This window comes from Ictidomys tridecemlineatus, chromosome 1, assembly GCF_052094955.1.
Source record: "Ictidomys tridecemlineatus isolate mIctTri1 chromosome 1, mIctTri1.hap1, whole genome shotgun sequence".
NCBI lineage: Eukaryota > Metazoa > Chordata > Mammalia > Rodentia > Sciuridae > Ictidomys > Ictidomys tridecemlineatus.
In genome coordinates, this window is record NC_135477.1 from 192,183,036 (window position 1) to 192,200,659 (window position 17,624).

The 17,624-nt window shown below is 34.5% G+C and overlaps 1 protein-coding gene across 1 annotated transcript in view; it reads right to left on the minus strand.

Moving 5' to 3' along the window:
* LOC144364864 (membrane-associated guanylate kinase, WW and PDZ domain-containing protein 2-like) overlaps nt 1-17,624 on the minus strand; it is a 396,247-nt gene that overhangs the window by 258,472 nt on the left and 120,151 nt on the right. The window lies entirely within an intron of this gene.

Genomic DNA, 17,624 nt, shown 5'->3' on the forward strand with positions numbered 1-17,624 from the left:
TTCATGAGCTCTAAGACCATATCAAAACATGTTCCTAAAACACATTTCTAATAATGAATTTTGGTAAACATCTTATTAATGTTCAAATTAGCAGCATGCTCAGAATTTAAAGGTGGTGTGCTGTGGGGCTAACCGAGTGGCAGAGCATTAATCCAGTCCAGGTGAAGCTCTTTGTTCAATCCTTAACACTACAAAACAAACAACAAGAAAAGGTGATTTGTTTGAATTGATGTGTTGATTTTGTGGTCACATGATTTAGATGGGTAAAAATTCATAAATTGCGTCCATGTCTACCATATCTTTTAATCTTCCTGCAAAATATTTAATAACTACCACAAAACTAATTATGTCACGTGAATTGATAGCCTAGAGATAAGACCCCATACTGTTTACATACTAATATAATTAGGAATGACATAAGATCAGTTTGTCTTGTCTCTTATTGAAATTATATTTGAAATATGCAGTTAATATATTTCTAGATAATGTCTCCTTCAGTCTCAGAGGAAAAAAAATGTGCACACATGTACATGAGCTGTAACAGTCTTCAAATATAGATGCTGCATATATAGATATATCTTCTTTGTAGAAAAGGAGACTGGGAGAGGCACAGAATCTCTATTCATAACTTGTCAATGTCAACAACAGTTCTTCCTCCAGGTGAAGTCTGATAAAATTAAAGAACATAGATCTTTAACAAAAATAATTGACAGGTGGATTTCAAAAGCACCAATTTTCACCAGGTGTGTGTGTGTGTGTGTGTGTGTGTGTGTGTATGTGTATTTCTAGAGAAGTTACTTGTGTGGCTTTATGTTAAATTACACAAATTACTCTACATCCAAATAATCTATCCATATACAATCTGACAACTGGGAGGGGTAAAGTATTGGTTTCATTTGACAATCATGGGACTTAGAACATTTCCATTCAAGACACAGTATATTATTCCTAGGGCACTTTGGTGAGGGCTGAGGGGAAGGTTGAAATATGCTGAACTAAAACTCCTAGGAAAGATAGTTTGTATTCTTGGATGAGCTCCAGCAATAAAAAGCATTTTATCCTTTATACTTCATTCTAGCATTCTAAATCCTCAACAGCTATGGTATATATGCCTGAAAATTTGCATAATTTAATCTGAGGCTAGCTCTTCTTTTCTGGCTTTCTAAGGCTAGGAAGAAATCTGTAGATTTGCACTGCCAAGGCATTACTACAGAGCTCTGAGTGTCAAGCAGGGCATGTATCCTCGTAAAACACAGGGACTATTTATCTTCTCAAGCCCCATGGCCAACTCCCAGGGAGGAAAGCACCAAAGTCAATGAGAGCTCTTACACAGTTTCCAAATTCTAGAGCTCATGTGAAATATGATTGAAGAGAAATGTATTAAGCAGTTCTATGCCTTCTGCACAATGAAGCTGCGTGGTCAGAGAATGTCTAATGGTGTTACCCAGGAAATGTTGCAATGCTTAGGTGTCTAGGTATTGGAGAAGTTCACCTTTATGACAGGCTCCTAATAGGAAGTGATCTTAACTGCAAAGAGCTCTTAAAAACAACTAGTCCACCATATGGAGTGTTGATTGCAGACCATTGAGGAAAAATATAGATGAGAAAATGGGAAAATGCAGACGAAGAGTATTAAAGAGGGAGACAACATCAGCCTACATTAATATTATTTTTTCTCCTCCTCCTCCTCCTCCTCCTCCTCCTTCTTCTTCTTTTTCCTTCTTTTTTGGATTGACATCCGTGTGTGCAGCATGCTTTTAAGAATATTTATGTTTAAGCATTTATAGTAAATCATATGTATGCATGTATGTGTGTGTATATATATATATATATGCTTTTAAGAGTGTGAGCTCAGTGACTTCAACAAATCTGTTTTGTTTGCATTCTTGATGAAATCTGCTTTGTTTGCTTTCTGGATTCTGTCTCATTTCTAACCACATTAAATGGGATAGACAATAATGGCTGTAACACTTACAGTGGTCTATGACTAATGAAGATTCCAGGGGTTAACATGGAGGCATTCATACCTTTTTCCTCCACAGCTTGATTTCATACTCATGTCTTTGATATGAACTATTATATTGATCATAGAACTAATCTGACCATGTATTTATTCATCATCTCATTTGAATTTTAACCACTTTATATAACTTGGTTTTTAACTCTAAAATAAGATTTGTTTAAAAAATGATTTAATATTCCTTTGGTGAATAATATGAAAAACTTTAGAAATTGAATTAAATACTCCTGGTGTATCATGTTGCTCTTTTCATTTCACATGAAACCACACACTCAGATTTTTTTTTTTACTTTCAAATTTTTCTGTAATATTTGCTTAGATGGGCACTTGACCTTAAATGTATCAATTTGAATTTGTCTCTGTTGAACTTTACTTTGTCATGAAGGAACATTTTTTTTCACATAAATCTTATAGAGTAGAATGGGTTAGAAACTGAGTAGTCAATATTCAGCTTGACCATAAGCAATGAACCATGATATTTTGGGGTATCCTAGGTGTTTAATTGACATATCTACTCTGAGATGCTCTGAAGTATTCAAAGCAGATGTAAGAACTGAAGATACATGTAGGTCTGAAGACTTTGAGTTATGAAGAGAAATCTTGAGTTTACTGCCCTATGCTTGAATTTTGAGGCTGCTAGGATGGATTTAGCCTAAAAACTCTGTGCTCTGTGAGGGTACCTACAAAAACACTAGGACTTATACTGAGCAGCAAGAATGTTCAGGAACCTGCAATCTGCCTTAAAACAAAATGGAAAGTTACTGAGGAGTTGGTGAGAAGTGTGATATCACGGGGTGCTTCACTCAAGGCAATGTTGAAACAGATGCTCTGAGACATTGTCCTCAAAATAGCAGCATAACACCATAGCTACAACTTATGAGCCCAGATGGACACATTTTATGATCCATTTTACAAAGAGTCATGCTCTAACTGCACTCTTTAATTGCTGACCAGGTCTGAAAGATATTTTCAGAGCTAATGATATCTAGTAGTCTACGTAAGAGATGGGACCTGGATTCAGTGAGAGGTTTCACTGGAAAGCTATCTCTGGAAATATAAATCAGGCTGAAGAGAAATTACCATCTCCTATATCTAGTTTTTTTTTTCCCATTCCTACATGCATCCTCTGGGGGGAAAGGGTTTTACTTTAAAGTCATCTTTACCTAAGGAAAAAGTAGATGTACCTGGACTTCTTTACTTTTATATTCTTCAGAAAGAAACAAGAATATGCTATAAATTCTGGGAATCAGGATCTTTGAATAAGTGTGTAAGACATTTGTCAGAATCTTAGATTCTTACCTAGTCATAGCCTTTGGTTAAAAGAATATGCTTAATTCCATAGATCTTTCTTCAACTCCCATAGAAATGCATGAATTTAATCTCAACTTCCTATAGAAAAATATGGCTAAATAATTTGCTTAAAAATTACACATGTTAACATTGGTGAATTGGAGTGGGAAACTGATCATGAATAAAACATTAAAAGAAAGCTGATGCACTTAAACATGACATGTGAAATAAAATCCTATTACTCAATTCATGTATAGAAAAAGTGTTTAGCATAATAAAGTGATATCAAAATGATTTTAACATGAAATAATATTTCATATAGACATTGTCATGGAAATATTGAACTTGCCAACATGTGTAGCTAAATTTTCCCTCTGCTCTTATAAAATAGACTCTGTTCTCTCTCTCTGAATGTTAACATGTGTTCTCAATGCAGAGACAAGTCACTCCAAACAGAAGGTGTTCAGCTCTTGTTGGAATGGTTCCCAGCACAGCGTCCTCCAGTGCAATCTTCGGCCATAGATGCATGAGCCAGTTCAATAGTGCAATAAACATTCTTCCCTTCCCCCACTTTAGTGGCCCAAATAGTAATTTGTCCAAGAAATTGCCTGCTGGTGCTATAATGTCAAATCCCACTACAACTAGCAGAAAGGTGTTTATGTCTACAGACAAATGAAAGAGCAGGGACAGATCTATTAAGACTGCAGAACACTAAACCACTAATTGCTTAAAGTAATTGGGAAACATATTTTAGGAATCATAATACAAACAAGATCATTTCATAAAGAAATTATTAAGTAAATAGGAACAATTTGGATCATTTTTACCTGATCTCATTTCTGTTAGGCATTTAAATTTATATAGCATTACTCTCAGAGGCCAAGCAAGCCTGCTCTAAAGTAATAATAATTCCTTTTCTGAAGAATATACGGGTTACTTAAAATCAGAAAATAGAAGTTACGGCACTGAAGAATAAAATTATCTAGGAGAATTGCCCAGAATACTAATAACCTCAAAATGAATTCAAAATTGAATACTTTTTTTACTTCACCCTGATTAAAAAACAAAATTATTCAATGACAAAGAAAAACAGATTCAGTTAAAATCACTCATTATAACTATCTTCCATGTTCCCTTCTCTACATTTCTTCCACCCATATTCAGGGTTATAACCCCAAATATATATCATATTATTTGACACAGAATATATTGGTGAGAATCATCTCTATTTTGTAGATATTTTCTATGCTGTATCTGGCTTAATTCTATTTTAATAGATTTATTAATTTCTAACAATCTCAATATGCACTATATAAACTCTCACTTTTGCCAAGATTACTAAAACATGCAGAGGAAATAATAATAAAAGACAATACCTGTATTCAACACATTTTAGGATTTGTGTTGGAGGAATAAAATAGTTTAATATTGGATTTGGCTTTGGTTTTTGATTGTTTCCTAAATTCTCTATAGTGATATTCAAAAATATATTAATTGTATTTAGAGGTTGAGTTTAAAATATGTAGAAATATTCAGTTGAGTTTTGCTAAGGACTTGGCATACATAGCAGCATGAGACAAAGCCTCTTTTCAAGTTTTAAATCTCTAGGATAATAAACCAGTTTCACTGGAGACAGTGTATAAACTGCTGATTCCCTGATTAAAATGTGACATAAAATTTAACTTATCAGATACTTCACGTTTATAGTGTTTACCTAGTATGTAGATTTTAAAAGTCCCTTAAGTATACTTGTGTTCATAACTCTGGAAACAATTTTTTTCTTCAGTTCCTGAATGTTATCAGGAAAGACTCTGATTAAAAAAATATCTACATCAGTGTTAAATATTCAAGTGTATTCGTGTGTGTGTGTGTGTGTGTGTGTGTGTGTTTGTGTGTGTGCGTGTTTTACTAAATACAGACAAAAGTGTTCTAAAGAAATGGTAACTCAGAAGGGGATAAAAGAAAATATGGCATTTTTAATTGAAGCAATCAAAAGATCAAAAGGGTAGTTTTGCTCCAAAATTGGCGTGCATTAGAATTACCAGGAAAGCTTGCTAACAGTTTAAATTCTTAGCTCCACTACCTAGAGATATTTCAGTATGTCTGAGATGGAACCCAGGGATGAGTTTTCTAATGAATACTTCATGAAATTATGATGCATTTAAATTCCTTGGCATCACACATCATGTCTACATGGTAATTATTTACAGGGTTAATAATTATTGGAAAATATTTAAAAAGTAGTTAGTGAATCATAGTGTAGTTGGGAAGCTCTGGAGTCACTAGCAAATAAAACCAGTCATCTTGTTTCCTGCTTCAGGAGAAAAGAGGAAGCTTTTTAGAATAGGAAATTCTAAAAAGAAAGGAATTTCCCAAAGACCTCCCAGAACACTTATCTACATAGTGGTACCCATGATCCTATATTTAGCAAAAATTATTACTGTGATCAAACAGCATCCCTCAAGACCAATCACTCAATTTGACAAATATCTATCAACTAAATATTCCAGAAATTCTTACCCTTCTATTATAAGAACATTTTACCTATTTGTTCTCTATTATCAGTAATATGAAATGTCCTCATATTTATCTCATTTTACTAAAAATAAAGACACAACTCCATTTCAATTATCCCCTCAATTACAATTCTAAATTTCTTTTTATAATGAATCCCTTATCTCTTATCAGTGTTTCTTTACTTTTGCATGTTTTGACCTCCCACCAATCAGTATTTCCCCCTTTCCAACAAAACTGCATGAAAAGATCTCTGGTGACCCTGATATTGCTAAAACCAAGAGTGGATTCTCAGTCTTTATCTCTCATGTCCTGGTAAAGGCATTTGACCTAGGTCATGCCAACACATTCAATACCCTCACTTGGCTTCTAGTGCATCACAGTCATTTCTTCTCAGGCTCCTTTGCTTCTAATTTTTCTATCCTTTTCCTTCCACTCCCACCATTATCTTCCCTTATCTCTCTTGACAGTTATGTTAGAAATTCTGTGAGTCGCCATGACTTTACATACCATCTACATGCAGATGATTCTAAATACAACTCTCCGGCTGGGATCATCTCCCAAGAACTCCACACTCATACTTCCCAAATTCCTCTTGAGTGTTCAACGTGCAGCTCAAATTTAACATTTTCAGAAACAAATTCCTAATCATTTGAGATCCTCTCTCTTGATCTACAACTCCACAGCCTTTTCTACCCAGGAATGTGGCAATTCTGTAACTTCAAATTCTTCAAACAAGAATCTTGAAGCCATTCTTCTCCTTTTTTCACATCACATATCTGATTCATCTCTGAGTCCTTTTGGTCCTTCCTTTAAAATATATCCAGAGTATCACTTATTATCACCTCTAATGTAACATCCCAGTCTATTCCTTTCAGATCTTCCTCTTACAAGGTACACAGAGTGATTCTATATTACTGTGATTCAGATCATGTCACTTTTTCTGTTCAAAAACCTAAAATCCCCTCTCACTCAAGAGTAAAGACCAAATCCTTGGAATTACCTTCAGGAGCAAAATTAAGTCAAGGAAATTAAAGTCAAGCTAGGTCAAATCAAGTGAAGACATGCCAATCAATACAAGTTGAGACAATTCTAAACATGTCAAGTCAGGAACAAGACAGGAATTCTAGTTCTGAATGATCTCCCTACTCACCTTTTACTTCCTGACTTCATCCCTTCCAATATTATGTTATTGGGCTCCAAACTCATTGTCTTTCATAGTATTCCAAAAATCCCAAATCATAATCTTTGTTTCTGCTGTTTTATCTGAAATGCTTCCCCAGAATGCCCTGTGATTTGTTCATTTTTTTTCCTTTTCATCTTTTTATAAATATCACTCTTTCAGTCAAGCTTATTTGTCCATCCTAGCTAACAATGGAAAGCCCTCACAATCTAGCATCCATCTCTCAAGTTTGGGGCGTTGAATTCATAACTAATAATAGGTTTAACTTATTTATCCTTCTTATAACCCATCAGTTCCCCATCTCCCCCAACATATAAGCTTCATGAATACAGAAATTTTTGTCTAAGTAACCACTGTACTCCAGAGAAACACCAGGCTCAGAGTAGATATTTGAGAACCAGCTCTTGAAAGATGAATGAATGGTGTTAACAGTACTGTCAAAACATAATTAACAAGATCACCCTGAATCTGGATACACTTTAATTACTATCAAAATGTGAACGGGATCCCAATGATGAAGCAGTATTGAAATGCAGTGTTACTGTGTGAGCCACTTCCTTCCTCCACCCTCTATCTGCTCCCTTTTTCCCTTGGGCTCTATGCAACTCTATCTAGTCCTTCTAAAGCAACCATTTAAATGTCTTGAGGGAATGCTGGTGAACTAAACATATATCATCACTTGGAATACTTTCTAGATAATACATTTTAATCTTGTATGAGAAAATTCCATTACAGACTTCCTTCTCCCACCCCTTACCTTAAAGAGTACCTTAACTAAAAATATATGCATCATAAAATGTGTTTGGGGTTTTTCTGAACACAAGTATGCTACCACAAAATTATTTCTTTTAATCCTTTGTGAGGTAAAGGTGGTTAGGTTTGATGCAGCGATGAAGAAATACACAAGGAGGCAAATTTCCCCCAGAAATATGAACTCCAGTTGTAATCAGGTTTGTAAACCGTGTTCAAAAAGTGTTAGGACTGGGCTTATATCTGTGTGCCCTCTCTACTGCACAGTTGTATTTCCAGGGTGTAGAAATTCTTGGTATGTTGTACGTTATTTCTCTCTCTCTCTCTCTCTCTCTCTCTCTCTCTCTCTCTCTCTCTCTCTCTCTCTCTCTCTCAGAAACAAATTAAATCAAACGATTAAACTGTACCTAGGCAATTTATTCTATTTGGCATTGCTTCTTAAGGGTTATTGAGATCAACTTAAACTCAAATAGAATAGAAAATTACAGAAACTAGAATAAATATAATGAAGAAAGTCAATTCTATTTGTTTGTTTATAAAAGGCCTTGTTATATAAGAGAACTGTTACATTAACTTTTATTTCTATAACTCTGAAACTCTTCAAATCAATCTACTAATCACAGTAATTTGACACTTAATTTGTTCCAGTCACTGCTAGACAATTTACATACATTATTTGTTGTAGAAAAGTCCTAGCACCCGGAAGTCTTTCTGATAATAGAACCCAAAGTACTTAGCAGAACTCTAGGCATTTCACATGCATTAAGCCCTATAGTCATAGAATAGTATCCTCCAGAGAGGGATTTCAGAAACTTTTAATTTTCTTCCTGAGAAACTATCAATCATTCTTCCCTGCTAAATGCAGTCAAGCTTTCCTGAAGTATCCCTTTTTTTTTCTCCTATTTTCTAGTAGTTGGTCTTTTGGTGATAAAGTTCTAAACCAACATGGTTCATTCTTCTGCATACAGTTATTTGTTTCTTCTGGGTACAGTGATTGGTTTAATGATAACATGTTAATTAAAGTCATCAAGATACATTTCAACTTTTACTGAAGCTATTCTGTAGCATATAAACCAGAAAATGTAGCCCTGAGACCTGTTTACAGTATTTAGGGACCATGAAGAGAGTAGTGTCCTCAAATAAAACAGACATGAAGAAATGAAATGTATATAGAGAAATTGAAGTTTGGGACAAAGCCTTGAAAAATTTTAACTGTTCTCTTATGTGACATATTAAATCACTCAATTAAGCTGTTTTGTTTTTGTTTTTGTTTTTTTGTGTTTTTTTGGCGGGGGGCAGGTACTGGGGATTGAACTCAGGGGTACTTAAACACTGAGCCACATCATCTACCCTATTTTGTATTTTATTTAGAGACAGGTTTCACTGTGTTTCTTAGTGCCTTGCTTTTGCTGAGGCTGACTTTGAACTAGCCATCCTCCTGTCTCATCCTCCTGAGCTGCTGGGATTAAAGGCATGCGCCACCACACCTATCTTAAGCTGGTTTGAGTTGTGTTTTCCATCACATACAACACAGTTTTCTAAATAATACAGAACCCTTAGAATTTGCAGCTTTAAGCACATCATTTATAAATATAACTTTATTCATAATGGTAGTATAAACTAGATTTAATTATTTAAAAATAATATCCTGATCTAGCAAATTTCTATCATAAGTTATTCAGTATTAGATAATTTGATGAATCAAATTTGGATGCATATTCCTAAGTTTCCAGTTAGTATTACACAGTACTACACATGTATCATAAATCCTTGTAACTATTTCTTAATTTCAAGCAACATTGAAGTACTAAGCAAATTATCTATAAGACACTGTTGAGGCTGGGAGAGAGCGATAAGGCCTTGCCAGTGATGGAATAACCAAAGTCCAGTAGTTCTGGGCACATTGGTGAGAGAGGAAGGGATGGAGACAAGAGTGGAAACAACGATTGGTGCAGATGTGAGAAGAGGACATCTTGAAGAGCACAAGCTTGAACTTAAACAGAGAACTATGGATTTTGAAAAATAATAGGGATCAAAGGACTATAGTAAAGAAGGGGGGCGGGAAAATCATCTTTAAATCATTCTATGGGATATACTTCAAGAGTGAGAAAGAAAGAAATTGTGGACAGTAGATGCTGGATAGAGGTGTATCTTCACTTTGAGTTTCAGCAAATTTTTTGCTAGCCCATTTTGGGTTACTAATAACTTAATATCACATACTTGATAACTTATTAAAAATGCTTTATTTTGGCTCACAGTTTTAGTCTAGGTTTGAAGGGTCACATTTGCTGATGGCCTTTCTGTAGGCAGAGTCCCGATACAGTGCAGGTTATCACCTGGTGGTGAGAGAGTGCAGGAGAGACTTAGCCAAGGTGGCTTTTATGTTAGTTAGACCCACTCTGGAGATAATCCATTAACCTCTTAATAGCATGAAGGGATCAATGCATTCTGAAAATATGGGCATAATCACCTCTTAAAATTTCACCTGCCCTCACATCTTAACATCTCATAATGGAGATTAAATTTCAACAAGCGTTTCAGGAAGTACAAATCATATTTAAACCACAGTAGTCTCTTTTAAGATTTTTCTCTTCCTTCAACATAATATCAATTTTAATTTTTATATTTCCATGGTTACTCTACATTTTTCTTCACTTGTCACTTTTGAATGGATGGAATTTTATAGAAGAGTAATGACAACACCAGAATTCATATTTTAATCAGGGCATTCAGTTTATAAATGTTTTATATACACTGTTTCATGTAGCCACTGAGGAATGGGAATTATATTATATAGGAATATATGTATATTTATACATGCAGACATAGAAACACATGTATGCATCTATATATGTTTATAAACAGATATACATATTCACACACGTACACTCACTCTCTCTCTCTCTCTCACACACACACACGTTATGGTTCAGTTATGAGATGTCCCTCATATGTCATGTGTGAAACAATGTGAGAACATTCAGTGGTGAAATTATTAGATTGTGAGAGTGTACTCTAATCCACGGATATGGATTAACTGGATAGTAACTGTAGGCAGATAAGGTGTAGCTGGAAGAGGTGGGTCACTGCAGGCAAGCGTTTGAGGTTTATATTTTGTCCCCTAGGGAATGAAGCTTCCTTGTTGCCATGAATTGAGCCGCTCTCCTCCATGATACCTTTCTACCACTATGTTCTGCCTCACCCTGGGCCCAGAGCTATGGAGGTAGTAGACCATGGACTGAACTTCTAAAACTCTGAGCCAAAGTAAATTTTTTTTCCTTCATGTTTCTCTTGTCAGATCTTTTGGTCACAGTAATGAAAAGCTGACTAAAACAATACATATGTGTATGGATGTGGATGTTTTTGTGTATATAAATTTACATATACATAAAGTTTATTTCTGTATTTGAAGAAACTTTCTGTGTCCTTCCAAGAAGCTTAGCATTAATTGTCTGTTGTTTCTAAAATCAAAGGAAGATTTTGATTTTCTTGTTCATGACCTTGAGTCATTTTTTTATCTTGCTCATTCTTCTCTGATTTTGAGACTTATCAATTCTTTCTCTTTTAACAGAGTTATAGGTCACACAGCAAAGAAAGAAGGTAACTAATGTTTATTAAGTGCAAATTATGTGGCAGGCACTCTGCAAAGCCTTTTATATTCACATTTAATCCTCACAATTACCCTGTGTGGTGAGTATTATGATTCTCATTTTATGGATGAGGAAATCAAGACTCATTGAAGTTAAATAACTTGCCTGGGGCCATATAGCTGGTTGGTAGCAGAGCTGAATACAGGAACTCATGTTCTCTCTACTATAACAAATTACATTTCTAAGGTAATGTAGGAAAAAAATGTGGTTTTTAGAATGGCTTTTGATTTTCCCTCATATTTTATTGTCAAAAATTGAAGTGGAAAATTTGACACAGTATCAAGTAGCACTGACCACCCAATCAACTATTTTATATGAGCCACAAATGCATAAAAAAATTCAGTAGCTATGTCTAGCAAGAAAACACATGAGATTAATGATACATTGTATCTCATCTGATACATAAGAAGTATTATTTCCACATATAATCAGTACAAAAATCTCAATGAGACGCTTCACATTCTTTTTTTTTTTCCATACCCAACTTTTGAAATCTAGTCTAGGTTTTATATTCACAGCTCATCTCAATTCAAACAACTCACATTTCAAGCACTCCATAGCCACACATGGCCATTGCTGTCCTATTGAATAGCACAGTTACATAGGAGCCTTAGTGGGCCGAATACTTTCTCATTTCCTTCCCTGGACAACAAGCTTTCATGGAGAGTTACGTATATTCAATGACTCATTCTCTTTTGCATTTATTTACTCATTGGAATGAGCCTGGTTTCAGGCACCAGTTCAGTTAGGACAGGCTGGCAAATGGAATCCTCCTTTCCTAATCTTTCCAGTTTTCTTTACTTAACCTCTCTAGCACTCATCTCTCCTTGGCTTAAAAACTCTTCTCCCTGGATGTCTGCTTCCCCTTCTACATCTATAGATCCTCACTTTGATTCTGCTTGGGCTCATCTTTTCTTCTACACAAACATTAATGTATACACTTCTTCATTCCCCTTTCTTCTTTTTAGGATGCTTAGCCTATATATTTATCTACACATTAAGGACACCTGCAACTAACCCCCTCAGGACCTTTATCATGAAATCATATTTATATATTCCATGTCAAAATTTCCTTACAACACTTTTAAAATACCATCTGTAAAATGTCACAAATACACACACATTCACAGACACACACTGCTTCCTTCCCATCACTACTTGGTTGAGAGAACTATTTTTTTTTTCCTCAAATAGAAGTGTGTATGTGCTGGCCAAGTAGGTTATATTTTATTTGTCTAATTAAGTAAATTGAAAGAATTGAGAAAAGGAAGCCATATATATATATATATATATTCCTTTTGTGGAATTACATCTATCTCAGAGTAAAGTAATGTCTACTCTCTCAATTTCTATAATTCTGTCAGTATGATTGCTATCAGCAATGCTTTCATTTAAGGAATGAATAAATAACTGATCAAATTGTTACTCAGACACAATATATTAGTCATGTGTTACAAATGCAGAGCAAAGAAAACAAAAATGCCAGAGTATTTATGGAGTCCATTGTACTATGTACTAATTTTCAGACTCCTTTAGTACAATGTGTGCTTTTGCAAAGGAAACAAAGACCATTTTTCACATAAAGTTGATAGAATAATTAAGCAAATTTGCTGTTTTTTTCTTTCTTCAGTAAATTTTTCTTCCATGTTCATTACTACTTGCTGTTCCTCCCAATTCATACATCCTGTTTATGGAGGACACTCTCAGTTTGTGAGTCATAGTAAAAGAGTTGTGTTACTGTCAGTCACCTTACCCCCACTAACTGCATTATTAATAAATATATACTTTTATATATAAAGTTTCTGAGCTGTTGTTTTCATTCCTCTGGGATGTTTTGCCACTGTAATTAAGATTCACTCTAATTGAAGGGGTTTCCAAAGTAGATACGAAGTTTCACACTGTTATTACTCAGAGTCTTCAGTCAATTTTGACATTTGAAGCTAAGTTCAGAATATCTATTCAAAATCTTCTTGATTTTTCTGCATTTGACCATCTACATCCAGTTTAAATCCAGATAAAATGGGATGATGTCACTATCTATTTTTCATACATATCTGTGCTTATCCCTTGCCTAGAAGGAAAACATTATTAACACAGGAATGCTTATGTGAGTCAAATGAAGTTATACTTCAATAAACACCTTTTAATTTCCATGATATGACTATATTTCAGACATTTATCATACCAATTATCTTCCAATATCCATTTCTCCTTCTTCTTTGGTAACAGAATCCTAGCTAATATGCTCAGCTAGAAGCCACCCAGCCTCATCTTCATAGTTGACTACAGTCATGGAATTAAGTCTAACCAATGATATAAAAGAAGAAAAAAGTATTTGCCCATGGGAAATTTTCCTTAAAAAGGAGTGGCTGGCACAATTTTGAATGTTGGCACAATTGGTGGAACTAGAGTCATCACCTTGATCTTTGAATTTGGAAATCTCAAACTGAGAATGACAAAACAGAAAATATGAATTGCTACAAGAGCCTGGACTGCCTATTAATGAATTCCTTTTATCTGAGAGAGAAATAACCTTCTACTATAATTAAGTTTTTTTTCTTTGTTTTTTGGCAAAGAAACTCAAATCTGTGCCTAACTAGATCATAAAACATGAAGTGTTTTCTGGAATCTAGAGGTGCTAACTATGTTTTAAGCAAATTGATATGATTGACCCACATTTGCCAGGAAGATTGACTATTAATGTTCCTAACAACTGAAATCTAGTTTCAAGTGTGATTTTTTTAGTATAATATTTCTTTGCTTACTTTGCTGAGGGCATGGCTACTTAATTATATTTTTAAGTGTATAAAGTAACTAAAATTAATTCATTTTTTTCTTTTTTCTCTAGACTGCTGAGGAAATTTACAGGTAGTCTTAGACATTCCTAGTATAGACTGTTACATCTTCTAAATGATTATCAGATCATAGTCTCATGGTCTCATGCATCCTTCTGGTAATTCTTTAATAAATGTGTATCACATAATATTTTAGAGAGTAAAAGATTGTTACTTCATAGTAACAATATTTCCAATATGTACAAATAACCATGTATTCAAATTAGATGCACATAAAATATAGACACCATTGCTTTATATTTAATATAGCATAATCAAGTAATATTTGAAAATAATTTTGAAATTAAAATCATAGAAAAGAAACATATTAAAAGCCCATGAAAAGTTATTGTCATTTTCTAAATTATAGGTCTTAAACCAATTTTATTGTAGTATCAATAGTTCTTCACTTCACCTGCCACAGGTCTAACATGATTTTTAAAAAGATGTTTTACACTGTGTTCAAATTTGTATATTCAATGGTTTATTTGATTGCTGGTTCATATTTGAGTGTGTCCATAATAATGTATTTTCTAAATAATTGTGTGGCACTTAAATAAACAATGATTATTCTTTTATGTTAAGTCATAGCATAGTAGATGGAGAAAAATGCCTGTTTTAAAATAGTAGCAGTTTTTGCTCAAATATTTAGGAAGCTGATGGGTGATTTGTTTTATTTATTTTCCATTTTTTAAAACTCAAAATGTTACAGGGCAAGTATTGTGCTGTCATATGTTGAGGACAGCGTAAAACAGGGTGGATTCAAGCAATGAGTTAGCACAGACCCAGGTCTTTTCAAAATTGAACAAAACCCACTAAAAAATGCTTTCCTGTGGCTTTCAAAGTCCTTACAACAAAAGCTGCTTTGAAACATGCTGAGAGAAGGACTAAAATACCACACATATGACCTATTCAGAATCAGGTACTGTGGGCAGACTACCAACTGCTGTGGGTGTATTTTCCCGGTGTCATTATTGAATCTTGATCATTAGATGGGCATAAGTTGGATAATGATATGCATTACCATGTTCCTTTATATATTTGTATTACCTGTTCATTTATTTGCAATAAGTAAGATGTTCTACATTCATTTAAGCATTTAGTACCATTAATAAGGGAAAATGGATTTACATTAAAAAATACATTTGAATATCATTCATATTTCATTTCTAGAAAGAATATAATTTCAGTGCTTGACCACCATGGCATTGGTCATTAAAAGGAAACTGCTAAAAGGAATGTGACATGTGAATTTATTAATATATTTTATGCTTGGTATAATTTAATATTCAGTCTTAAGAATACCCATATTCTTTAAAAGTAAAAGATGAGGTTGTTGAACACTTGATAAAACTTTCTTATTCCCTCAAAGTAGATTCAACCCCACTTAATGTTCCCAAGAAACACATGGAGAAATTATGCCCACTGATAAAGACCTAATAGCACACCTTAAGTGAGAGAGCAAAGTATACATTTTTCTTTCAATAAATTTGTTTGCTTTCAGTTAAGAGCTTGGGTACCATGGTGATTATATAATAGGAACATGTACCAAATTAGCTGGAATGCTTATTTGTTCTCCCTTTTCAATGAGGATGTGAGATAGAAAAAATAGCCATAAAACTAAAAACTCACAAGAAAAATAAAATCTCAAAGAGTCAACTAATTTTCACTGAGTGCCTACTATGTGCTAACAGCAGGACTAGGCAATGACAAATTTTCCTCATTTAAGATATTATTAATGAAAATCATAAGTCAAATTATATCAGTGGAGACATACTTCAATTTTGTGGGTAGCCCTACGATGGTTTTTTAGTTGACCTAACCTATAACCTTATTCAAACGAAACTCCTTAATCACGGAGAATAGGATGAAATTACAAATTTCCCAAACAGTGGAGATAAGAAGACAAAGTCTGTACATGGGGCCTTTAAAATTACAGTTATTTGGTAATTTCTTTTCAGTACTTTACTTTCTTCTAAGTGGTATAATAAGTGATTGGTTCAAATAACTGTCATTTAAACAACAAGCACTTTTGTGATCATTCCACCCAGTTTCATAATTTTATAGATAACTAGACTAAGGGAGAGAGAGAGAGAGAGAGAGAGAGAGAGAGAGAGAGAGAGAGAGAGAGAGAGAGACACCACAAGAATCACAAAGTTGCCCAGCTCTGTTTTTCCACCTGTGAATGCTCCCAGGTACCATTTGTCACCTGGAAATACCTGACTGTTGATCTTACAGCTAATGAGGAAGGGCAGTGGTAGTCAAGAGTTCAGACTCTGTTACCAGATTGTCTGGGGCCATATACTCAAATTGCAACGGTTACAATGGTATGATCTTGAGCAGCTTCTTTAAACTCCCTCTGCACAATTGTCCCATCACATTGGGCACAGTAATAGGAGTAAAAAATAAAAATTAAAAAAGCATTTGTGTGAATTAAATGACTTTTTATTTGTTGAATACCGAAAATTGTGCAATAAGTGTTAGCAATATGTATTTTGAATGATGTCTGCTCTCATTCATTTACACAACACAAATTCTGAGCTCCTATCAAGAATTAAGTATTGAGGATGCAAGCAAAGAAATGTAATGTCAATTATATTTGACATTTACAATGTGAAGTCAAGTGGGAGGTAAAAATAAATAGCCAGGCAACTCAGATTGTGTCATGTTCTGTGACAGGGAGCTAGAAAATGCTACTGGAATATCTAGGGAAAATAACCCAAATTTGAGACTACAGGAGGAACTTCCTACAGAAAGTGCCTCAAAGTGTAGCAGCTTCAGGTGGGAGGCAGGAAGGAGAGTGTTCTAATTGGGCTCTGCTTAAAGCAAGCGGTAGGAACAAAGCCCAGTGGGAATGAATGTGGAGGTGAAGAGATGGAGATGTTGAGTGTGAGAGTGGAAAGAAAGGAGGCAAGGGTAGTAAGTAGAGTCCAGGAAGATCTATAAACCACAGTAAAGAGTGTAAAACATTGTGAAAGAAATGGGGAGCCACTGAAGGACTTAAACTGGAAATGGATACAATAAAATTCCCACTTTAGAAAACTCACATAGAGGCTAGAGTACAAAAAAGAGTTGGAGGTGGGTAATGTGGAGTCAAAGAAGTCCACAATTTCAGGTGATAAGTGATGGATTACCAAGAGAGCTTCAAACATGGTGGGGGATATGTTTTCTAATGGAGTACACATGATAATACCCAGCTGGAAGTTACCTGGGCTCAAATAAACTTTCTCTCAGTAAAGAGAACTCTACTTAACACTACCATGTGATCAGATTTTAACACAGGAATGGTGTGTTCAGTCTCCTGGGGATGCTTCTAGGTTTCTAGAAGCAAAGTATGAGGCATCAGCTATAGTAGAATCAAATTTTGGTTCCACTTCTTCCTC